This window comes from Sminthopsis crassicaudata, chromosome 5 (assembly GCF_048593235.1).
Source record: "Sminthopsis crassicaudata isolate SCR6 chromosome 5, ASM4859323v1, whole genome shotgun sequence".
NCBI lineage: Eukaryota > Metazoa > Chordata > Mammalia > Dasyuromorphia > Dasyuridae > Sminthopsis > Sminthopsis crassicaudata.
The window spans coordinates 133,418,549-133,444,912 of record NC_133621.1 but is presented as its reverse complement, the minus strand read 5'-3'; positions in this window follow the sequence as shown (position 1 = coordinate 133,444,912).

Sequence of the window (26,364 nt, the reverse complement as noted above, 5' to 3'; positions counted from 1 at the left end):
ATCTTTCATAGATTTAATAAAAAAATAAATTCTGCAATATAAGTATTGATCTAAAAAGATCCTCCAGAAATCAACAAGTATGGGACATATTAGAACATGCCCCAACACAAAAAAAATATTCATAATATCCCATATGCTGGTCCATAAAAACTTATGAGTGATATTTTATGAATTGTTAGTGAAATTGTAAACTGATCTGGAAGACAACTAGGAACTATTTCCAAAGCGTTATAAAACTGTCAATATCTTTTGACTCAACAATACCCTTTTAAGTCTAAACCCCAATGAGATTAAAGAAAATGTAAAAAGACATATGTACAAAAATATTTACATCAACGATTTCTGTCATATCAGAGAATTGGAGGTTTTATGAATGCCCATAAATTTGGAAATTTCTGAATAAAATGTGGTATAGCATTGTTTTTAAAAAAATGACGAGGGAATGGTTTCAGAAAAAAATTCAGGAATGTTAATATCTATACAAATGGATGCAAATCATTTGGGGAATGGATAAAGAAGTTGTGGCATGTGGTTGTAATTCAGTACTGTTGTGCTGTAAGAAATGATGAGGGGGATGATTTCAAAAAACATGTAAAGACATAGGTGAACTGATACAAAGTAAGTGAGCAAAACTAGGAGATCATTATACACAATAAAAGGAATATTCTGTCATGATCAAGTGTGAAAGATTTAATTATTCTGATCAATACAATGATCCAGGACAATTTTAAAGGACTTATGTTATACACCTTCAGAGAGAGAATTAACTCTGAGCACAAATTGAAGAATAGTTTTACTTTATTGTTCTTGGTTTTTTAGCAATATGGCTATGGAAAAAATGATTTCCATGTTTTCCCACATTGATATATCACTTACCTTTTTTGGTGCATAGAGAAGAATATATAGAGAGGAAGATAATTCAGAATTAAAAATTAAAAAGAAAAAGAATATTAAAAATAAATAAACAATAATAATTTTAAACAAAAAAATATTTAATAGATTTCTCTACGCAACATGTTCCCAATTTCCTAACTACATAGAATAGATGGCTTTCAAAAAAGAGAAAGTTAAAAGAAAGAATAAAAATCATGTTGGAACAGGAAGGACATTTTTGTGTGCTAAAAAAGTTTTCCTGAGATACTTTTAGTGATTCTATAGAAAATAATCCTACATCTCTAAACTTTAATTGCAAAAATTAATTATGTTATCACCTGAATAAGTCACCCAAACAATGAATATGAAAGAATAAAAACCCTATTAGATACATGTTCTATGGAAAAATCATGACAGGAGATGAACAAGAATTTTTTACAATGAAAAAGCATGGTAACACCATTAAAAAATACCATATCAGTGATATAACAGATACATTGAAGTATGCACATAACATCTATGGTAAAATTTATTAAAGCATTCTGATGGGAAATTTTTACAAGTACATTTTCACTGACAGTGAAAAATATCTCCTGAGAACTTACCACCAAGTTCTATGTTAATGCTTTCCATGAGAATGGCATGCCATAAAAGAATAATTAATTTTCAGATTTTTCAATAAAAATACCAAATGTCAGTATACAAGTAATGAATGTATAATTATTTATAGTTAGGACTATAATTAATTCATCAGCAGGTATGAGACATAGCAAATCACTTCTACACCTAAGTATATAAGATTTCCTATGCTGGACATACTGAAAAAAAAAAAAAAACAGAAGAAACAACTTTAAGATGTTTAATTTCATATATTGTACTTTTTATAATATAGGGCGACTAGCTGATGCAATGGATAGAGTGACAGGCTTGGAGCCAGGAAGACTCTCTTTCATGAGATCAAATCAAGTTTCAGATACCTACTAGCTAGGCAAGTCACTTAACCCTATTTGCCTCAGTTTCCACATCTGTAAATGGCAAACCACTCTAATATCTTTGCAAAGAAAACCCAGAATAAGGGTCGCAAAAAGTTGGCTATGACCTGAACAGCAATGAACAAATGGGAAGGCTATTGACACACACTTGGAACACAGTCAGAAGTACTATATATCCACATCACATTGGTATAATTGCTAGAAAATTTCTTTTTCGATTAGATATCTTAATTGGCTAGAGTTGTGTTCTTTGCTGCTTTGAGTGTAGAAGAACAGATTCTTTATAGCAAAAGACATTTTGTCCATTTTCAGTATCAAAACACTTATAATATTGGTTCATCTTTCTCCAAATCACTACCAAACTACATTGAAGGAGAGGTTGTTTCATGAGAATAAGTTGCAAGATGCAAACCTAACAAAGATCTCATGGAATCCTGTCCTCCTCCAAAAAAGGAATTTTCAAAGATCAGGCTAGGAACTACATGGGAAGAGCACTCATACCTGTATAGAGGTTGCAAGACTGAATCTATATACTGCTACCTCAGTATAGTATAAGGGAAAGCCAGAATTGATAGAGACTTCATCATGTTGCCAACTTCCACTTAAGAGAATGCAATTGGGAAGAGTGATGGGACCTTTATTTACATTCAGTTCAAGTCAATTTTAAAAAATTGTGCTCCATATAAGGTGCCATGCAATGTTCTCAAGATACGAAAGATTAAGGTCAGGGTTAGTGAATGAGTTAGAATGACAAAAATGGAACCATAACACTCCATCTCTTTAATATCAATATTCTCCCATTCAACCTACATGACTATGAATCATGGAATGTTCCCATACTAAGAGAATCAAAATTATAAGATACATGAAGAGCATGGAAATACCATGAGGGTAATAACTAGATGACTGCATGAAAGATAAATATCTTCAAGCTATCACTGAAGATATACAGGGTTTGGGAAAATGTTGGACAGGTGAGACTGAGAATAAGAAGTGACAGATGGACAGCCTAAAATAACCTACAGATACCCCTGAGACATATGTAAGGATCCAGAAATACCTCTAGCACATTAATTGTGGGATTATTGTGGGAAATAAGCAAACGAATGAATGAATAAGGATTGTTTAGAATGAGAAATCATGCAGAGATTGCAACCTGCCCACGCGGAAGCATTATTCCCATGATTATAATGAAATCACAGATCCATCAAGCTATTAAGTGATTAGTGTCTCATAAATTTATAGAACGTTAGAGGTAAATAAAATCTTAGAAATCAACTAGCCCAACTGCCTACAGATTAAAAAACTGAGGTCAAGAGATGTTGTGTCCAAAGTGCCAATGAATTCAGCCCATTTAATCTTTATTTTTCACAAACTTTTATATTTTCTAAAAAATTTTAAGAGGCAGAACACTTCCTTTTTCTGCTTATGTAGTAACAGATAATTGATTCAATTGTTTTTTTAAGCACCATACAGACCAACTTTCCCATTAATGTGTCAGTTAGTAATATTCATCTACCAGAACTCAACATCCCATTCTCATATTCTTATCTACTGCTTTCATTCCAGGGCAACATTAAAAATCAAATTAAATAATTTCTTTGATTTCTTAAGTCAGAGTTAAAAGCTCCATGAACCATCCATCTAAATACAGCCCTAGCCAAAAAGACAATAATCTTGAAGATTTCGCATAAACTGTAATTGAGTCCATAAAGAATGCATTTATGTGTGTCCTCCAAAAACCACTGGACTAAATTTAACTTGTAACTTTGTAAAGTTCTTTGAGATGCCCTAACTAGAAAAAAGCTTCATTAAATCAGCTTCTATTTCAGCCTCCTTTCCAAGGGGAATACAAAAAAATCCTTCTTTAAATAAGAAGCACACAAGCTCTAAAATAAAGATGTCCAGAGCCACAGGGGCACCTTTGTTAAACATCTTTTCAGAGAGGGTCCATTGTGACCATTTCCAGTAAATAAGTCAATTCAGTTACTTCACTGCTGTAAAATTTTTTTAGTCTATTAAAAAAAAAAAAAAAGAAGAAGAAGAAGAAGTCCAGTGGGTCAACACATGAATAAAACCACCAGATGGCCTAGTGAGCTTGCTATAGTTCAAGCAAACTGCTTAGACATTGTGTAGACATGAATCTTAGCGGTTTATTTATTTATTTTTTTCCATACTGAATGCTATTTATTTTTGAACTGACTGCAGTTAGTTTTATAGATTGTGTGCTCTGCGTCTGTATTCCACTGCCCTCTGCAGGAAAATATGCAACAAAGCACCCAAGATTTCAATTTGAAGAAAATAATACTGTTAGGATATTTTAAACAAATTCAATTCAATTTAGGTAGCATAAATTATGCATCTACTATGTGAAAGGCATTGTGTCATGTCCTGGACACACAATTATCTTGTCCATTCCAAAAAAAAAAGAAAGATAATTTCATATATATGTATGTGTATATACAAATATATGTGTGTATATATATATATATATATATATATATATATATTACTAAGTAATTTTCTAAGATTTTGCTAAGATATTTTCAAAGAAAAGTTATAAGATATTCTCACAGATATGTATATCTTAGTTCCAAATTATTTAGCATTATCTTTCATTTGTCAAGTATTTTAATTATCATATTCCTGGTAAAATGATCAGTACTAGCTATAGTCTTTAGCACTAAATAATGGCCAATAATTAAAATTTTACCAGAATTACCTTAACAATATTGAAAGAAAGAAAGGAAGGAAGACAGATAATATTGCAGAGCACATTAAATCGCCTCATCCAAAAGTATTAGATGTTTGATATAACTAGTTCAAAATCTGAACTCTAGATTTGTCCTTATATTCAATTGTCCCATCATGAGTTATTTCTTGCAAAAAATAAGAGCAAGATCTTCTGGAAATTTCCAGACATCTTTTGTCTCTTTGCCACATAATTTCATTAAAAATTGGTTGGTTGAAATGTAAGAAGTAAACTTTCAAAACTTTTTTTTAGCAAAATGAACCCAAAGAATTCTTGGGAAAATTGTTATTAAGGAAACTATTACGTTACTTCCAGTCACACATTGCCATTTTTCTTGGGACCACATTGTTTAAACAACAACAAAAAAATAGAAAAGTTTTCTTCTATCTTTAAAGCCCTTTAATTTTAATAATGGATATAACTAGGGTATGCCCAGAGTTTAACAACTGTCTCTGAGGGGTGGAGTGGGGTGGTTGGATGTATATAAAACCTACTTTTACATTTAATCTGCATTATTAATGTTTTCTTGATCACTTTCTTAAATCTCAGCAATCAACAATCAACAAAACAATAAATCAAGTCCTGATTTATAGTTTTCAAGTTGCCTGGGTACAAATGTTCACACTAAAACCTTAGCAATCCGCTTAAGATGGTTGAGCTGGCTCCGGTATACCCGTGCTTGGAACAGACAGTGGTATAATAAACATGAAATAAAAAATATAATTCTAAGATGAGAGGGTGGCTACTATGACAGTAAATACTATCTTGTTTCTACCTCCTTTTGCCCCAGTTTAGATACAATTTTATAAATCAATTTGTTTCGTTTTTCTTTTTGTAATCCAAGTTCATGTCAGCTGAGGACTGTTTAACCATGGAACAGGTAAACAAGACATGGAAGGGAGTCAAACTGGGGAAGAAAAATCCTTCTGGCCCTTCTGTAGTTGATTAGCTTTTTAATCCTTTATAATTTTATCTCAGTGCGAATTTCACATCTTTAATTTTTGATGGAAACAGAGGTAAAGTTCTCAGCTCAAGTCTAGGGAGATACTAGTATTGAAAAATCACAATTAACTCATATAAGGTTGAATAGGAAAAAGAGATATGAGAACTTCCCTAGATATGGGGCTGGCTAGGTAACAGATATATAATTTCTATCCTGACCACTTCAATACCAAAGTAATCTCAGAAAAAAAAAAGCTAAAGAGAATAAGCATATATTGTCCCCTTTGGCTATTACATTCCTTGTTTCCCCCAGTATATGAACATCTGTCATCTTAAGGGACCTTTCAAAACTTAAAATGTTTTTACTGCAGTGTTATTTGTGGGTATACTATATTCTAAATTTTCTTAATTCTTTCTTGTTTCTAAATTGGTACTTACTGGGTACTGTAATTTTTCTTTCTCCCTCCACTGGCTCTTTGGCTCCTAACTGAGACTTTGGGACAATGAATAATGTCCACTAGAGAATATATCTCCTTAACAGAGGGGTTAGTGAAGATTAGAGGCTTAAAAAAAAAAGACAAAGGCCAGTAACAGAAGAACAATCCTTCCTCTCTCCATTGGCCACCTTCAACTAACAAAGAACAGCAGACAGAAAAAAAAAAAAAAAAAAAAAAAAAAAAAAAAAGATTTGTTGGAGAGCCCTTATTTTTGGCTCAGAAACTCTGAAAATTGATAGATTTTTGCAATTGTACTAATGATTATTCCAAAGATCTCTTTTTAAGTAACTTTTTCAAGTAACATTTTCTTTTATGCTATTAATGCTTGCAAGTGTAAAGTCAAGTTCAATTATGATTAGAAGTACCAAGTCACTGGGTATAGGTAGGAACACACTAGTCATGATAAATGAGAAAAATAAATCAAAAATCGTTGAATGTATACCAATAATCCCAAAGAGTTCATTCAAATTCTCAGAAAATATTCACAGTCTCGGATATTAGGGTTTCTTTTCTCTGGCAGAGATCCCCAATAAATCTTGTCTTCATATGCTATATACTCTGCCCGTCAAAGAAGGAAAGGTAACATCTTTTTTTCCTCACTGCATCTTCAGTGTCCCACAATCACTCATGGTTGTTTCTAATTCTGCAACATATTGGAATGAGTCAAGAAAATCACGAGGGGGGAAAAACCTGACTGTTGTGTCAGAATCTCATGAACCAAATGCTTCTCAAAGGAAAGAAAAATTCCTATACTCAGTGACTAATAGAATGAGCCCAGACTTTAAAGGGAACAGGTGAAACTTCGGAAAGAATATCTTGTCCCACTTAGGAAGATTTTGTTAACCTTATTGACATCCCACCTTGAATGACAGTTGTTAGAACCAAAGAATATTATTTTACAAGATAAAGAGCCAGTTATGAATCTTGCTACTTATCTTGTGACAGAAAAGTGATATTCTTAAAATATGGAATAAGACCTATTTTTTTTTTGGCTTGACCATTCATATTTGTTACAAGCTTTGTTTTTCTTTTCATTTTGTTTTTCAACATTCAGGGGGAAGGAGATAGGGAGAGAAAATAAATGCTTGCTGACCAATAAAAAAAATGAAATAAAAATTACATTAAAAAAGAAAGTTAAAACTTTTAAAGCATTGCTATATGGCAATAAAGATTGAGAGAAAACAACAAATAGATTTAAAAAATGAAAATGCAAAGAGAAAAGACTAATTTTGATTCTGATCCTAAGAAAATTTTCCCCCACAAAGATAGCAGAGCATTAAGAACACATAGTAATTAAGGAACTAATGGTTTAGATCATCACAAATACTAATAGCATTTTAATGTTAAAAGAAAGTTTGTCATTTTTCAAACTGTTATTAAATGACTTGTCTTTGTCAAGGTGGTACATTTAAAAATAAGGCAGAAAAGTTACTAACCCCAAATGATAGTCCTTTGCCGCCTCCACCCACCCCCTTGGTTATTCACACCGGCTTTTAGCTCAATCTGCTCCTCAGTTGAAAAATAAGACCCTGAGTAATTAATGAATAACAAATCTAAATAAAAGGGAGTCGTTTTATGCCATATGCAAGAATTCATTACATATTAGTTTTTTTTTCCCTTTGAGCATATTCTGCCATCATAAAAGTTTTATTGATATAGGAAAACCTTAGAGTGTATTTTCATATTTTCCCTTTTGTTTACAAGCCCTTTTGTAATAAAAGAACACATTGCCCACCAGATTTGATAGCAATTCATTTCATTATCTCAGCCAGCCCCCTGAGTCATTGCCTCAATGTATTACATTCCCTTTGTAGTGTATTTTAACTTTCTTATAATACTAAAGCTGACTCTCAACCCATTGCAACCAGTCACAATTTAGCTTCTATTCCACCCTGACTGTTGAAGTGTGTTTTAATAAGTTCATGCCAATAACTTTATAACCTAATATTCATGCACTTTATCTTTTAATTACCATATCCCAAATTAATCTAGATATATTTCAGGCTTCCTCTTGATACCAGGATAGTTATGGTAGCCCATTCCCACATGTGCATATTACACCTTTTCACTTTTCTTAGACTTTTGGAATAAGATTTTGTCCTACAGTGCCCATTAAATTTTTTTAAACATTTTTAAAAGGAAACTTTTGAGGACACTTAAGCAAAGCTCGTACATATGGTTTATTGGAAAATAAAATCAAATTTTAAATATATATATATATCTCCAATGTTTTACCCCCTTCACTTCAATAGAAGTCTTTAAATATATATAAATATATATGTATGTATGTGTGTTTACATATATATATATATATATATAAATTTATCATTTCTTCCTCAATGAATAGTTCAAATTATCATCAATTTAAGTTAACAGCATATATTAAGTGCCTACTATGTGCTGCATAATATGCTAGGTACTAAAAATAAAAATGGAAAATAAAAAGTTCCTGCCTTCAAGGAATTTATATTTTTTTACATTTTATTATAGAAGAGTTAGAGAGATTTAGGTAAGGGCAGCTGCCTGGAGTAAACACAGGAAGACTTATCTTCCAAGATTTTGTATTCCATTTATTTCCCTGCCTTTGCCACCATGGGGCTTCCAGGGAGGGAGATATCCATTCTCTTTGGACCATGTGAAGATCCGTGACTCTTCAAGTATCAATAACTTTATTACAGCCCCAATATTCATGGTGCTGATCCTATTTATTTGGTCCCTTTTTTAATGGTGGAAAACCATGGTGAACTGCAAAGATTTGACTTCCCGGACCACATGGAACTGAGTGTTTAAACCAGGATTCAGTTCCTGCTGGGACTTTCCCAGGTTTGGTAATCTCTTCAAGGAGCGTCAGTTTGTTTTTATCTGAGTTTTGTTCTTCCCAGGATACTTTATGACTTCTGTAAAGTAAAAGCATACTTCTGTAAGCTTTTGTCATATAGGTTTAGTGAAGTGGGTGGGTAAAGTATGTTCACATTAAATCACTTAATGCAGAGATCTGCAGAACAGTAAAATATTATGTAAAATAAGAACTGCCTGTATTAATGGTATCCATGTTTTGTTTTAATTTTCATTTATTTTGTCAAATATTTCCCAATTGCATTTTATTCTGGTTCAGGATGAACTCGGGAATGTTATAAGCTGCCATGGTCCCCGAGTAGTAACTTGCAGCATAGTGGATAGAGTGCTGGGTCTGAAGTCAGGAAGATTTAAGTTCTCATCCAGCATCTGTTTGCCTGCTTCAGTTTGCTGAATTATAAAATGTACCTATTACTCAGAATTGTTATGAAGATCGAATATGATAATATTTGTTAAAGGCTTAGCACTGTGTCTATAATATAGCACTATAATGCTCATTACCTTCTCTTCTCATCCCTTGCTTAGTGAGATGTTTGACACTGAAGCTCTACAAGATAGTAAGGATGTTCCCATTAAAGGGTTAGATTAAGGGGCTTAGAATGTTATCATCACTTTCTTCCCTGGGGGTATAAGGTACCTAGGGTACATCACCTGTAGTAGGAGATCCTCCAAAGCCTGACTAGGGAATTGCACTGGGAACATCCTTGAGGGATTTGCAGTGCCAATCCTAGTCGGATATTCTTCTTTTAAGACTAAGTAAATCTATGTTGAGTTTTGAATGACCTGTGGTGTCTCCTGTTTTGCGATCTACATAACTAGTTGACTGACTTGAATCAGACCGAATTCGGAACAGTGAATTTACTTCCTGGGCTTGATCTCATCTGTTTTGATTTGCTTTTGATATGCCCCCTCACCCACTCTTGAACATGGGAATCTAGAAGAGAATAATTACTTCTTTCTCCACCACTGAGCTAGTTGTGAGTGGTGGGAAAGGTTAGGGTCAGGTATATCCAGGTATAACATATATGCAATAAACAGTCCATCTTCCACATTCACCTGTTCAGTTTCCAAGTCTTCAAGCATCTGTGTGATTGTTATGAGCTCATTCTTTGCCATGTGCAGTAGAGAAAAAATAAGAGGCGCTTTGTGGGCAAATTTCTGATGCAGCTGGTCTCCTAGATGCTTCATTGGTTTTGTTCACCCCATCACTGTAAAGAGCTCTCCATGCATTTGTGGCACATGAATGGGACTGATTGGATGAAGTTTTCTCAAGTTTATGAGAAAAGGCCTAAGTCACATGATCCCTATACCCAAACCTTGAACCCTGGGATGCAGGTAGTGAAGTTGTAGGAAATGATGTGACCTATGGGAGGCAGACAACATTGGTGACCATTGGTCAAGGAGAGTTAAGTCCTTTTAGTCTCTCCAATGAGAAGGCTCTCATCATAGCCAACGGAGATTGAAAAAAGAATATGGACTAATCATCATAATAGGGTCAGTCTCTGACCAATGAGCCTGAGCTTTCTACCAGGAATAGAAATTCAAGGAAAAATCAAGACCTAAGGGGATTAGCTAGCGTGGAAGGTGCTGCTCCTTATTCTAAAGAGCCTGCCTGGCCCCTGGAAGGAATAATCTCTTAGACCTAGGAAATAAAAGATTTCATAATAGCAGAGGCTTTGAGGGAACCAGACAGAGAAGTCTTTCTGCTGGCCCTAGAAAAGTTAGTGGTTTTTTTTTCCTGCCAATCCTAAAACAGCTGGAAAGAAAGCTTACCTACAAGCTTTAAGCTAAAAGAGCATAGTGTCTCTTTCCTTCCCTGAGGATAAGAAAACTGAATGTTGAATGGAGCAGAGTAGCATCCCAAAAGTATCTGGCAAAGTCCAGCACAAACTACAAAACCAGTGGGGAGGCCATTCCAACAGTCAGTAAAAGGAGAAAGCCGATGGCCTCAGGGAGAGAAGCAAGATCCCCATCCCTAAAAGACATCAGTGCTTGTAATGGTGTTAGTCTTTCACATGCCCTGTGACCTCCATAGTCTGCCCTTCCAAACATGCTGTGGCTGTACATTTCACCTGTTTGTCCCTGAATGTGTTGCCCTTGGACCCTATATGTGTGTCTCACTATGTGTGTTCTCTGCATTGATCCAGACTTCTCATTGATGCTGTGGGTATTTCTGGGAGGGTGTGCCCGGATTTTTAAGTGATGTTTTTCTCTGCCTTTTTTTTTTTTTTTTTTTTTTTTTTTTTTTTTGTCATTTCATTAACTGGCTTTGATTTGAGCAGCTAGGTGACAGCAAGGTGGCATAGTGGGTATTATGCCGGGTCTAAAGGAATCAGGAATTAAAATCTGGCCTCAGATATTTACTATCTGTGTGATCCTGGACAAGTCACCTAACCCTGTCTGCCTCAGTTTCCTTATCTGTAAAATGAGCTGAAGAAGGAAATGGCAAAACACTCTAGTGTCTTTTGCTAAGAAAAACCACAAATAGGGACAAAGAGTGCCACATGACTGAAAAATGACTAAATTACAATAAAAATTATATGATAGGCACTGTTACAAGTGCTAGGAATACAAATAAGAAAAAGAAAGATAGTCCCTACCCTCAAGATATGATCTAATAGAGGAAGATAACACACAAAAGGAAACTTAAAAGAAAGCTAAGGGGTTTGGGGGGAGGGGGCTATGTGACTCTGGGACATGATGTTCTTTCTCTGGAGTTAAAGCTGAATGAAAATGGAAAGTTCATATCCCAACCCTCTATAAAGGAAAGCTAGGGGAAGGATTTAGTGCTCTGTTCTCCAGCCCTCCATTTGGAGGGGGAGATCCCTGAGAGACTGACCTGAAAAGGGATTGAAAAAGTACTAGGTATCAAAACCCAGTTAGTCAGCACAGTGATGATATTTATCCTAGGTACAGCATGATGTTCTTATGGAGTGGAAACCAAGCAGATCTGCTCATGGAAAAGTGAGACGCTGCCATGTCCTTTGTCTTAACAAAATGTCGGGTACCTAATTAGTGCTATATAATTGTTATCTATCATTATTATTTCTAATTAATATTAATTATTGTTACCACTAAAGATAAATCCATCTCTGGAGACCTGTGAAATGAACACTGAGCCAATACCTTGAATCAGGGATAGATCTCTCCTGGGGGGGGAGGGGGGATTTGACTTGAAACTTTGGAGGACAGGAGGGTGAGTACTAAAAACACTATATACCCAGCATCTCTCATTTCACCTCCAGAACAACTCAGAATGGTATGTAATTCAAGTATTATTCTGTTTTATAGATGAGGAATTGATACTCAAGAAAGTTATGTGACCATAGCTAACTAAATAGAAGAGATAGGATTTAAAGCCAGGTCTTTTCAGATTCAATAGTCTTTCCTCTATAGCTCAACACTGTTATCTTTCTAATAGCAGAAATAAAGAGGGAGTGAGAAGTAGGAGATGGAGTTGTTCTAGATTTGTTCTTAGGTTAGTTTAGGATTTACTCTCATGAGCAGTCCCACCCCACCCTCCTTACTCCATAAGCAATCCGATTCACTTAGACCAGTTCCCCCAATTCCCTTTCCCCCTTAATATCTACAAACTAGATTACCTGACCCCTGGAGACCATCCCCTTCTAGGAACTCAAAAGTAAGAATGTCTCCCTTGAACCAGTGCCTGAGAATCTGACCCGGAATGAGGTACACACAGGAGCATAAAGAGTATGGAAGCTTGTACACTACAAGGAAATTTCCCAAAATATCAAGCCATATGTAAACTTTCTTACAACTGATATAGAGTCCTCACTTTCACTACATTCTCTGCACATTAATCTTTTCACTGAATAGTGAAGTCAGGAGTATGAGGTGGGGGTAAGGGGAAAGAATAGAGTGAAGAAACAAGACAAGGAAAGAACCTATTAGATCAGTATCAAAAGATTCCCATATGTTGATTCAGGTTGACTGCTTCTTGCAGTTGTGGCAGAAGAGGAAATAGTCCCTGAAGAACCCTAATCAAACAGGTTGTTTTAAAAGCATTCTTTCCAAATTGTAAAGAATTATATAGGGACAGCTAAATGGTGCAGTGGATAAAGAGCTGGATATGGAGGAAGGAAAGTTCATCTTCCTGGATTCAAATCCAACCTCAGACACTTACTAGCTATTTGAACCTGGTCTGCCTCAGCTTTTTCATCTGTAAAATGGACTGAAGTAGGAAATGACAAACCACTCTAGGATCTTTGCCAAGAAAACTACAAATGGACCACAAAAGCACATATGACTGAACAACAAAAATATCAGCTATTATTATTAATTAAATTAGTTAAAGTGTTAACTGATTGACAAGGCCCTCGGGTCTGACTTCTAAAGTCCTGGAGTGCTTCCCTATTTTAAGATGGAATGAAGGAAAGAGATCACATGGCCTGGGAGACCAGAATAAGTATACAAATTGGTCTAAATATTCTCAACAGGAATAAAAAAGTTTTTTTGTCTTAGAAATTCAAGGGCCTTACTTCAGGCAGTAGACACCAGGCTTAAGTGGAATGAGTTTCCTCAGTAAATGGGGATTCTACTTTATATTTCAGTCAGAGTAAAGTTAAACTATCCTTTGCCTCTAGTTTATCTCTCTACTCAATTACATCCTGCAAACTATTGATAGATTAATCTTCCTTAAAAGTCTCTTTTGTTATTCAATCTCCAAAGATTCCCTAGCACCTTTCATATTCAGTCCATACTCTTCAGGCCATAATCAATTCATTCTTTCTCACATTATATTCTTATATCCAACTTTATTTTTTTAAACCTGCCCTTGCTCTAGACAAGCTAGTTTCCTGTCCCCCACATACTTAATCTCAAGGCCTTTTCTCATACTGTTCATAGCACTTTAAAATGTCCTACCAACTCTATATTTATCTTGTATGGACTGATTTATGTGTATACTGTCTCCCATTTCAAAGTGCACCTTGAGGGAACACAAAGTTAATACTTAATAAAATCTTAATGATAGATTGCTTGATCTGGGCTTTCAGACATGGCCATAGGATAAAGGAATGGAATCTCAGATCAAAGTCTATATCAGAAATGTGTCCAAATCTGTCTCTGAAAAGCCACCTTATCACAAAATAAACTCTTACAAGAGCAGTCATTCCTAAGCTATGGGATGCGAGACACAAAAGAAAGAGAGGTACAGTCTCTTTGCTAGTGAGGTTATTAAAGAGAAAACATAGCAGCACTTTTACATTGAGGGAACTTCTTTTTGGGAAACTTACAAACTATGGAAAATAGAAGGGTAGATTCCTATGAGCACCCAAAACTAGAATCTTTCTCTAGACATTGCTGAAAATACACTTATATGAAAACATTAATCTGGATAATATACCATTTTCCTAACACAGTAGCCATGAAATATTCTATAAAATGCAGTGTATAAAATAAGATTAGTAACATGCAAACCATTTTTGTCATTTTTTAAATCAATGATTCCAGATACTATTTACCTTTCATCACAATGAAATCTATCATATCATAAATACTGTATAGCAAATAAAATTCTTACAATTAAAACTTTTTTTTTTGACCAAAATCCTACCTTTCATTATGTAAGATCATGGTGTGAAGATGTAGTAGTTGTACCAGTATGGTAAATGGTAAACTATAAAGCTCTCTATTTTAGCAACCCACTGAAAACCAAGGTTAAAGGTGTTGGAACTTTAGTTGATCCTTTTGGAAGAACCTGACATTGGTGAGGTCTCCATATTACCTTGGACGTTGGTACTCTGTCTTTCACAGTTGGTGGATGACTTGGAGAACAATACCCTGGTTTGAAATAATTTGTCAGTGGATGGCTGCTTCTTAAATTATGTGAAATTCTTAAAAGCCTCCCAGCCCATAGCAGCTGTAAAGATTCCTTAATAAAATTTATCTAACCCCTTTATTTTCTTACTAAGCTGCATCATTGACTTTGCATACTTGGACTTTCAGCACAAAGGGCTTGGACTATATTCAGGGGTCATAATTGCGACACAAAACTTCAGTTTTGTTTTATTATTTTTAAATACAATTTTAATTTTTATTATAGCTTTTTATTTACAAGATATATGCAGGGGTAATTTGCAAAGCCTTCTGTTTCAACTTTCTCCTCCTTCCCCCACCCCCTCTCCTAGATGGCAGGTAGACGAATACATAAAATTTTAGTTTTAAAAGCAAACAAAAAATATGTAAAAAATGCATGGAGAGCTCTTTACAATGATAGGGTAAACAAAACCAATGAAGCATCTAGGATACCAACTGCTTTACAAACTTGCCAGCAAAGTACCTCTTTTTTTTTTCTCTATTGTGTATAGATAAGAATGCTCATAAAAATCAGAGAAATGCTTGAAGACTTAAACATTAAACAGGTGAATGCAAAAGATTGACTATTTGTTACACTTTATACATAGATATCATTAGCAGAACTATACACCAACTTGACCTAAACCCTTCCAAACCTTCCCTGAAAAAATATAATCAAGCTACTTTTCTTATAATGATACTAGCATAATATGATCTCCTTCTGCCAAACCAAATTCTGTACTTCCTTGAAGACTTGAGTATAATCCTCCTTTATGTTGATTTTCTATTCTAACATAATTTTCTCTTTCTCTGTATTCTTATACAATGGAATCATAGATAGGAGCTAGAAAGTTTGTGTCTAGTCCAGCCCTCCCTCCCATTTTACAGATAAGGAAACCTAGATCCAAAGTCACATCGGTAGCAAGTATTGGGGTTGAATATCAATCCAAGGACCTCTGACTCCAAATCCAATATTCTTTCCCCTAAGACAATGTTTTCAAAGGAGTTTAGGTCATATATGTTCTAGTAATAAATCATAAATTGTCTCAAGTTGCTTTACATATGTAAATTTTTTATTTTAACTGGTTTGTGAACTCATTGATGTCAGTAACTGTATATTGTACTTTTTTTTTTTTTAAATCACCCATGCATGGGCATGACAGTACAGAGTCAACTCTTGGTATTTAATACATGCTTGAATGACTATGTGTTTTCTGAAGGTCACTACTGGTAACACTTCCTTCCCTATAAATATAAAAGTTTATATAATGCTAATGCTACAGCCAAATAAGGCTTACTAGACCAGACTGTTCAATTTTTAAGTATAAGCATTTATATTTTGGAAATTAGCTAATGCTATAAATCAGGGCTTGATTTATTGTTTTGTTGATTATCTTGATTTAAAAAAGTAATGGAGACAATGTAAACAGTACATATTAAACTTAAAAGGGTACCTTGAATATATGCTATTTTGTTTTTTGGCTTTTTTTTTTCAGAGCAATTACTTATTGTTACAGTGGTTCTAGCACAATGAGTAGAGAATCAAATTAAAGAGAAAAAAGCCCTACTCAAAAAAAATTCCCTATATAGTCCCATATTAGACCAAAAGCTAGTTGGAATGACGGATAATTTTTCCCCAGCCTAAAAAAGATACAAAAGCAAAACAACCCCTGCCCTCTCTGCCTCCAAGGAACTGAGTATACAGGTATAGCCTGATATCAGTTCAACAGCTTTATGGATTTTGACTATTTTTTGAGTATTTTTTACTTTGCAGTATTCCTAGCTCAGAAAACTGGAATGTAGAGGAAAGAAAACTACATCTATTATTGTTGGAACAATACAGGACTACACCAGGTTGCTCATTTATATCTCCAAAATGAGGCAGTTTAATGTCTCTGAGAATGCTTTCAAGTTTGATTGTCAATGAGTTTGTGATTCTCGGTTTCCTTTGTCAAATTCTCATACTCTGTGGAGTACCTAGAAGTGGATGTATAATCTCTCAATTTGCCCTCAATTTAGTGCTTTAATATTGAGGCATGGGAAATGTGAAGGATGGGGTAGCATAATGGATGCTCTGTTCACTTTTTTCAATCTTTGGAAACCATTTCATTGCCTTTTGGATAAAATGAAAAGGGCTATTTGTGTTGCTAAAGCATTCCCCTTTTTGATTTCTCCAAGTTAAATGATACATAAATGATTTCACTTCCCTTTATTTTCTGTCTCTATCCTTCAAGCACACCCACAAGAACTTCAGCAGCTAGAGGTGTAGGCTGTTTCTGATGTTAATTATCTCATTATCCAACATGGTTTTCTGCTGCTGAGAATAAAAGAATGCATGTCCTTTATGTTTGGCAGAAAGGAAGAGGATAATTACTCCAATGTCTTAGGGAGAAAAAATTATACATACACACACACACACACACACACACACACACATATATATATATATATATATATATTTTTTTCAGTCCTGAGAAAAGAAATGGTCTCCCCCTTGACAAGTACATTTTTTTCACTTGTGCCTTTGAATCTCTTTTTTCTCCTCTATAAGAATGTATATGTGATCAACTCCCTCTTCAAATTTTAATCTTTGTCTACTGGTCGCTCCCTATTTGGGGTGGGGGGTGGGATAGGGAGAAGGGAAATCAATAACCAGGTTTGTCCCATATTAATAAAATAAAAACAAAAAACAAAAAACAAACAAACAAAAAAATCTTACCTGAACTTGCTACTTCCTCCATCAATCTTTCCTTCTTTTCAAAACTAAAATCTTTGAAAAAAATCTGTCTATGCTCATAACCTCCACTTTTTTTTTTTTTACTTTCTATTTTCATCTCAACACCTTGCAATCTAGTCTTTAACTCTATCATTAAACTAAAATGGCTCTTCCTGTAATACAGGTTATAGATTTAGTTGTGAATAATAATATAGTTGAGTGTTGATATTTGCCATATCACTCTCCTCCCTACTGAATTAATCTCTAGAGTTTTATATATCTTTTTTTTAACTCAAGCAAAATAATGTATCCTTAGATCCTTAATACCCATTATGTTACTTATAGGGTTATTTGTTGATGTAAATTGTGTCTTGTTTAACCTTTGAGGGGCTCCCTGAAACTGTGCCCCCTTTAATCTGTAAAAGAAGGGTGATTCAGGGTCTCAAGCTCTTTCCTGGGAAAAGCATACCTTCCGCAGACAACGCCCTCCCCCCAAAAAGTGGTCTCATTCAGTTGGAGATCATGGCCAGGGACTTGGTCCCATCCTCTACTGACTTGAACATTAGTCTGGAACCACTCCCAGTAGCTCAAGCTCCCAGTTAAGTAATCTTCTCAATTGGAGATCTAGGCAGAGGCATTGTTATATTGAGTGAATTGCATTCAATTTTGAATGTAAGCCGGAAGCTCAGATGGCTAAGAAAAGACAATTCTGAACCCGAATCTTTGTAGAACTCCTAAACAGGATTATGCTTGCCAAGGAAGCTGTCTTCTTAGCAAGCTGTCCTGCCAGGACTTTTTGCCCATTGATAAAGATATTCTCTTGTCAGTGTTAACCTTTGCTATCTTCCTAACAAGATCTTTTGCCCACTAAGAAGTCTGTCTTCCTAGCAAGCTGGCTGCTCAGTGCCACTAAGTCCCTTTTTTCCACACAGATTTTGGGTTTGAGAATTCTTTCTCCTAAGACCTGCACCTCCGACCAAAGGGGATCTCCCACCCCAATTCTCACACCTTATTATTTGCACCTCATCAATGTCAGATGAAAAGTTAAGAATACAACATAATGTCTCAGAGTTGCTAGTTAAGAAAAGTTGTAACTTTAAAGCAGAAATTCATTACTCTAGATTTATCTCTCGATAATTCCTGGCTTGTTTTATGTTTGAGGCAAAAATTCATGACATAGGAAATATTTTGGAAAAAGGAAAAAAAAAATATATTGCTTGACCCTTACTAGGCAAGCAAAAGAGCTTGGGGAAAACACTGGACTTTTCCAGAGAATTCACCTTATTCCTTCAACGGACTGATAAGATTTAAATGTAGAAGAGAATGTTCTGGTCATTGAATCTAACATTTTAAAGATGAGGAAACTGATGCTCAAAGTTAAAGGACTGGTGTAGGGTCACAATGTCAGTGTCTTATTTCAACTTAGTTTTTCCTAATTTAATATTAAGTCCAGTGTCTCTCACACTAAACTATTTCAACAGCATGGATACAAGTAAATTCAGTCTCTAAGAGGTCTAGAGGGCTAATGGGTCTTTTTTATCTTTCCCTTCTCTGATGTAGTTCAGCCTTTCTTTTAGTTTCTCCTTTCAGATCCTCCTTCAGTTTTTCTTTGCGCCCATTGCCCTTTTATTGTTGTTATATTTGACTCTTCATGAGCCCATTTGTGATTTTCTTGGCAAGCACATTGCAGTGCTTTACCATTTCCTTCTCCTGCTCATTTTTAAAGTGATTAAGGTGACTTGTTCTGGGACACACCAGCTAGTAAATATTTGAGGCCAGTTTTGAACTCAGGTCCTCCTGACTGCACCATTCTATTCACTGCACCATCCTTACTAACCAGTGCTCTTCAGGGGTTGGGAGGGAACGAGGGTTTTGCCTTTGTGTATAAATACCTCAATACAAGTCACTATTAACATTTTCTTAATTCCTAAATGCCATGTTTTTCTCTCACTCCTCTTCCTTCTTTATCTTTTGTCACAGTTAATTATCCCTCCTTATTAATGTTTTCTGATTAACCCTGAATTTTCATAGCACTACCCTATTTTCCTTCTTCCTAACTGATCAATTCTTCAGTGTTGTCTACATCTTGCCTCCAAGGCAAGACTTCAAGGAATCTTCTTGGACTTTCTTCGTGGTCTTAGTGATCTTATCAGGTCTGGTAAACTTATCATCTCTTTGTAGATGATTCAGAATTACATATCCAGCCTTCATCTTTTTCCTAAATTCTAATTCTACATCACCAACTACTTATAGGTCATGATGTGGAACAGGATGTCCTGTATACATTTCAAATTCAATATGCCTAAAGGAGAACTTATCTTTTCCTCCCAAATATTTCTCCAAATTTCATGTTTCTTTCAAATGCATCACCATCATTCAAGTCTATAAGTTTTATAGTCTTGGAATCTTCCTTTACTCTTCACTCTTTATCCTCCTTATCAGATCTCTTGTCAAAGTTTTATGAATTCTACTTTCACATCATCTCTCACTTCTACCTCCTTGTCTTCTTTTCCATCCACAGCAGTCCATCTCAGTCTCTTATGAATACACATGGACTATTGTAGTAGTTTCTTAGTTGGTCTTTCTGCTTTGTATTTTCTCCCGTCTTCAATCTTTGATGCATACAACTGCCAAATTATAAATTATTGCAAATTATATCACCAAAACAATTTTCACTATCTAATTCCCCTGCTAAAGAAGCTTAAGTGTCTCTAGATAAAATAATATATTTTAATAGGCATTTTAAGCCTTTCAGAGTTCTTCTCTAATCTATCTTTGCAGATATTTCAAATTACTTGCCCTCAGACACTCCATGTTCCAACTAAACTGATTAACTGACCATCCATTATACACAATATTTCATACTCCACCTTAGTGACTTTATATCTTCTATACCTCAAACATTCTTCCTTTGTTTCTTGGAAATTATATCTCTTTTCAAAACTTACATCAGGTGCTTCCTTCTAAACTAATCTTCTCCTGATTTTGTTACGACCTTATCCCTCTTCCCAACTACTTTGTATATGTATTTGCTATCTGCTTATTTGTTGTATTCTACCAGTCGAATATAAGTTCCTTGAGAGTCATGAATTTTTAAAAAATTTCTCTGTATCTATAATAACCAGAACAGTACTTTGTATATAGTAAGTACTTTATAAATGCCAGTTAAATTAAATTGAGTTGTCTGTATGGAACTGATGCATTTCTCTGAACCTGAATGGTTCAATTTAATAAAGCTTAACCAATCCTATCCATCTGGCTAATCTTTCAGATTAGACCAATCTTGACTCTTTTCACCTGGTAATGAATTCATTTATTATATTTTTTACAGTTATATGACAATAATAGATCATGTTTATTCAGCTCATCACAGTTTACAAAATGCTTTGACAAAAAAAATGATCTCATCTAAACCTTATGGCAATCCTTTGTAGCTGACCTCAATTTTTCATCATTGCCTTTTAAAAACCCAGATATAATTCCGACATTAGCAGTATAGAAAGCTATTGGACATCCATCATTTGCATCATCTCTCCCATAGAGTAATGGTTTTTTAACATTATCATTAGTGATCTTAAAGAGGGAGTAGTGCATGATAATGAATTCTGCAGAGAGTATGAAAATAGGAGTTTCTCAAGACATCAGCTAAGGCAGGAAATTATCCCAATTGACTTTGAGGAGTAAGAAGGATGGGGATATTCTGTGGAGAAATATTCTGTGGAGAATAGTATAGTTAAAGAAAACAAGCTACAAAATATCACCCCAAAAAGTAATAGTGAGTCTGTACCTAGGAATAAATTATCCTGAAAGATATTTAGGGGAATAATGTATGGCAAAACAGATTTGTATACCAGAGACTTTTGAGATGGGACTCTCCAACTTATTACAAAGTCTTCAAATATTTATGCACACTGAAAATTGTTCTTTTGAACTTTATTTGACTTCAACAAGACATGCTTAATAAGTGAATTAAGAATTTTTTAAAAAGCATTTATTAAATGTTAGTATGTGCCAACTATTGTGCTAAGAACTGAAGATATAAATATAAGTATATAAGATAGTATCTACCATCAAGGAGTTTACATTCTAGTATAAGAAGAAAACATATAAAGTGAGAGAAATGATTATTGATAATTAATGATTTGGGGAAATAAAATCCCCCCCATTTCCTCTAGACCTCATGTCAAAATTCATTCTCTTGGATTCATCTTAACAATCTTGTTCAGACTCACCCAAGTAGGGAAACCATGGTCTTCTATTCAGGTTTGGAGATAAATTCTTTGAATAGATTGCCCAAAGTTACAGGTAACTGTAAACTACATAATCAAAGTGTGGCTGTATGTTTAGAATAGTAACATTCATTTTATCATTAATTATTAACCAGAGTTTTTTTGCCAATCTGAGAAACCCCTCTCTTTGAAGAGCATAAAAGCCATTAATCCATCATCATAATTATCTTTGTCTTTTTAGAGTGCCACTGACTTAGCACTATTAATACAATGACTACCAAGAAATTATGTCTCTTGGACTTTTTAAACACCTTAAAAGAGAAGTTTAATTGTTGGTGGAGTTGTGAATGAATCCAACCATTCTGGAGAGCAATCTAGAATTATGCCCAAAAAGTTATCAAACTGTGCATACCCTTTGACTGAGCAGTGCTGTTATTGGGCTTATATCCCAAAGAAATACTAAAGAAGGGAAAGGGACCTTTATGTGCCAAAATGTTTGTGGCAGCTCTTTTCGTAGTGGCTAGAAACTGGAAAATGAATGGATGTCCATCAATTGGAGAATGGTTGGGTAAATTATGGTATATGAATGTTATGGAATATTATTGTTCTGTAAGAAATGACCAACAGGATGAATACAGAAAGGCTTGGAGAGACTTACATCAACTGATGCTGAATGAAACGAGCAGAACTAGGAGACCATTATACACTTTAACAATGATACCGTATGAGGATGTATTCTGATGGAAGTGGATATCTTCAACATAGAAAAGAGCTAATCCAATTCCAATTGGTCAACGATGGACAGAATCAGCTACACCCAGAGAAGGAACACTGGGAAATGAGTGTGAACTGTTTGCATTGTTGTTTTTCTTCCCAGATTATTTTTACCTGCTGAATACAATTCTCCCTGTGCAACAAGAAATTCGTTTCTGTACACATATATTGTATCTAGGATATACTATAACCTATTTAACATGTATGAGACTTCCTGACATCTAGGGGAGGGGGTTGAGGGAGGGAAGGGAAAAATCGCAACAGAAGTGAGTGCAAGAAATAATGTTGTAAAAAATTACCCAGGCATATGTTCTGTCAATAAAAAATTATAATTATAAAATAAAAAAATTAAATTAAAAATTAAAAAAGAGAGAAGCTTAAAGTGGTAGAAGAAGGGCACCAAGGAAGAGGTAAGGCAAGAAGAGAAGTGCAGAGGATGAAAAAAACCATGATTAAATAAATAATAAATACTGTTAACAGATTATTTTTAAAATGTATATAGATGTTGTCACATTTATTAAAGCACACTTTCCTTTATAAAGAACTACTGAATCTGTGGATGCCTTTTATTAAGACTATTCTTTCAATCAATGAATTCTAATAGTACAATCAATATGACATGGATCTCCAATATTTTTTATTATTAAAAACCAGTCCTAATACTCAAAAAGCCTGTTAACCAGTGGAATTATATATAAGAATTTGGCACCTTTCAGCTTTATATCTTCTGTCACACTACTCATGTGTTTGCCTTCAAACTCTGTTTTGTCTATTCATTTCCCAAAAGTCAACACTTAATACTACAGATCAATTCAACAAAGTGTCTGTTAAAAAAATAAATAAATAAAAGTCTCCTTGTGTTCAAATATATAGTTTCATCAGTGAAGAGAACTCTCGGTGGAAACTTTCTCTCTACTGATACAGATCCTCAACTCTTCTGAAACTTCTACAAAGAACTGCTGGAGGGTACTGAGAAGTGAAGTGACTTAAAGGGATCAGAATGTATCAGAGGAAGGAACTGAACTCATGTCTTCTTAACTCCAAGGACAACTCTCTATCTACTATCCTATAGTCCCTTTGTAATATTATATTTGTTTTTTATTGTTATGTTGTTTTTTTAAAGGGCATTCACTTTTAAAATATTCTCCCTGAAACAAAGTCTCAGTTAGTTCTATTATAGTAGGGATGAAAAGCCTCTGTTCTTCCCAGTCCATTGTCTATTTCTGCCCTCTTGCTCTTGCCAAATGCCCCCTATTTCTTGCTCCTTTTCTGGAACCCAAACATCTGAAATGTCTGTGTCTGGAAACTAAAAAGCTAGAAATGCCTGGTTTCCCTGCTAATTGACAGCACCTTGCCTGTGACCTTGGAAACCCCCCTGAAGGAGACCACACCTTCCTATAAAACATTTAACTTTCCTCATCTTCCTTAATTGCTCAAATCTCTGGAATTTCTGATGAACTGAGTGAGGATGAATTCTGGAGTTACAAAGAGAGCTTAATGTATTAGCATGCCAAAGTCTGGGAACAGCTTCTCACAAGGCTATCCTGGACTCCTTTCTCCTTCTGTGTCCTTCAGACATCGTGTTTTAGGCTCTCAAGCAACATCCCTTAGGTTGAGCGAATATAATAAAGATGGCAATCCTACCTAAACTAATCTATTTATTTAGTGCTATACCAGTCAGACTCCCAAGAAACTATTTTAATGACCTAGAAAAAATAACAACAGAATTCATCTGGAAGAATAAAAGGTCAAGAATTTCAAGGGAATTAATGAAGAAAAAAATCAAATGAAGGTGGCCTAGCGGTACCTGATCTAGAACTATATTATAAAGCAGTAGTCACCAAAACCAATTGGTACTGGCTAAGAAATAGAGAAGTTTATCAGTGGACTAGGTTAGGTTCACAGGACAAGACAGTGAACAACTATGGCTATCTAGTGTTTGACAAACACAAAGATCCCAACTTTTAGGATAAGAATTCATTATTTCACAAAAACTGCTGGGAAAACTGGAAATTAGTTTGACAGAAACTAGGCATTGACCCACACTTAACACCATACACCAAGATGAGATCAAAATGGGTTCATGATCTAGGCCTAAAAATTGAGATTATAAATAAATTAGAAGAACATAGGATAGTTTATCTCTCAGATCTGTGGAAGAGGAAGGGATTTGTGGCCAAAGAACAATTAGAGATCATTATTGATCACAAAATAGAAAATTTTGCTTATACCAAGTTAAAAAGCTTTTGTACAAACAAAACTAATGCAGACAAGATTAAAAGGGAAACAATAAAATGGAAAACATTTTTACAGTTAAAGGTTCTGATAAAGGCCTCATTTCCAAAATATGTAGAGAATTGACTAATTTATAAGAAATCAAGCCAATCTCCAATTGATAAATAGTCAAAGGATATGAACAATTTTCAGATAATGAAATTGAAATTATTTCTACCCACATGAAAGAGTGTTCCAAATCATTATTGATTAGAGAAAGCAAATTAAGACAACTCTGAGATACTACTGTAAGACTGACTAAGATGACAGGCAAAGATAATGTCAATATTGGAGGGGATGCGAGAAAACTGGGACACTGATGCATTGTTGGTGGAGTTGTGAATGCATCCAACCATTCTGGAGAGAAATCTGGAATTATACTCAAAAAGTTATCAAGTGGTGCATACCCTTTGATCCAGCAGTTTTACTCCTAGGTTTATATCCCAAAGAAATCTTAAAGGAGGGAAAGGGATCTGTCTGTGCAAAAATGTTTGTGGCAGCCCTTTTTGTAGTGGACAGAAACTGGAAACTGAGTGGATGCCCACCAATTGGAGAATGTCTGAGTAAATAAATTGTGGTATTCATGAATATTATGGAATATTATTGTTCTGTAAGAAATGAGCAGAAGGATGATTTCAGAAAGGCCTAGAGGGAAATGAGCATAACTAGGAGATCACTATACATTTCAACAACAATACTATATGAGGATGTATTCTGATGGAAGTGGCTATCTTCAACAATGAGAAGATTCAAATAAGTTCCAACTGATCAGTAATGAACAGAATCAGCTATACCTAGCAAAAGAATACTGTGAAATGCGTGTGGACCACAACATAGCATTTCTATTCTTTCTGTTATTGTTTGCTTGCATTTTTGTTTTTCTTCTCAGGTTATTTTTACCTTCTTTCTAAATCCAATTTTTCTTGTGCATCAAGAGAACTGTATAAATATGTATACATGTATTGTATTTAACATATACTTTAACATATTTAATATGTATGGGACTACCTGCCATCTAGGGGAGGGGGTGGAGGGAAGGAGGGAAAAAGTTGGAATAGAAGTTTTTGCAAGAGTCAAAGTTGAAAAATTACCCATGCACATGTTTTGTCAATAAAAAGGTATTTTTAAAAAGCAACATGCCTAATTGTAACCTTCTGCCATCCTTTCCACAACTGCCTTGGAGTTAGCAGAAGCAACCTCAGTGCTGTCCTAATTGAAGTCTGTTGCTGGGGAAGGGGGGAAATAGAAAGAGAATATATTGCTCTGATATCCTTCTACAATGAAAATGTCAGAATTATGTCAGATGATTTAAAAACCATTATACAAAGATTATTATATGACTGAATAAGGACAATATATGTTAAGCATTGTGTTAAGTACTTAACAAAAAATATTTCAATCAATCTTTACAAATAACCATTGGATGTAGGTGCTATTACTATTTCCTTTTTATAGTAAACTGAAGCATAGGTTAAATGACTTGTCAGTTGCACACAGGATTAATACCAAGGAGAAGTACAATGTCTACAGCTAGATTTGTACTCAGGTCTTTGTAGTCTGGCTCCAGCACTCTATCCACTGTAGATCCAGAGGACCTGAGCTTGAATGTAGCTTCTGACACTTGGTCAAGACACTTCACCTC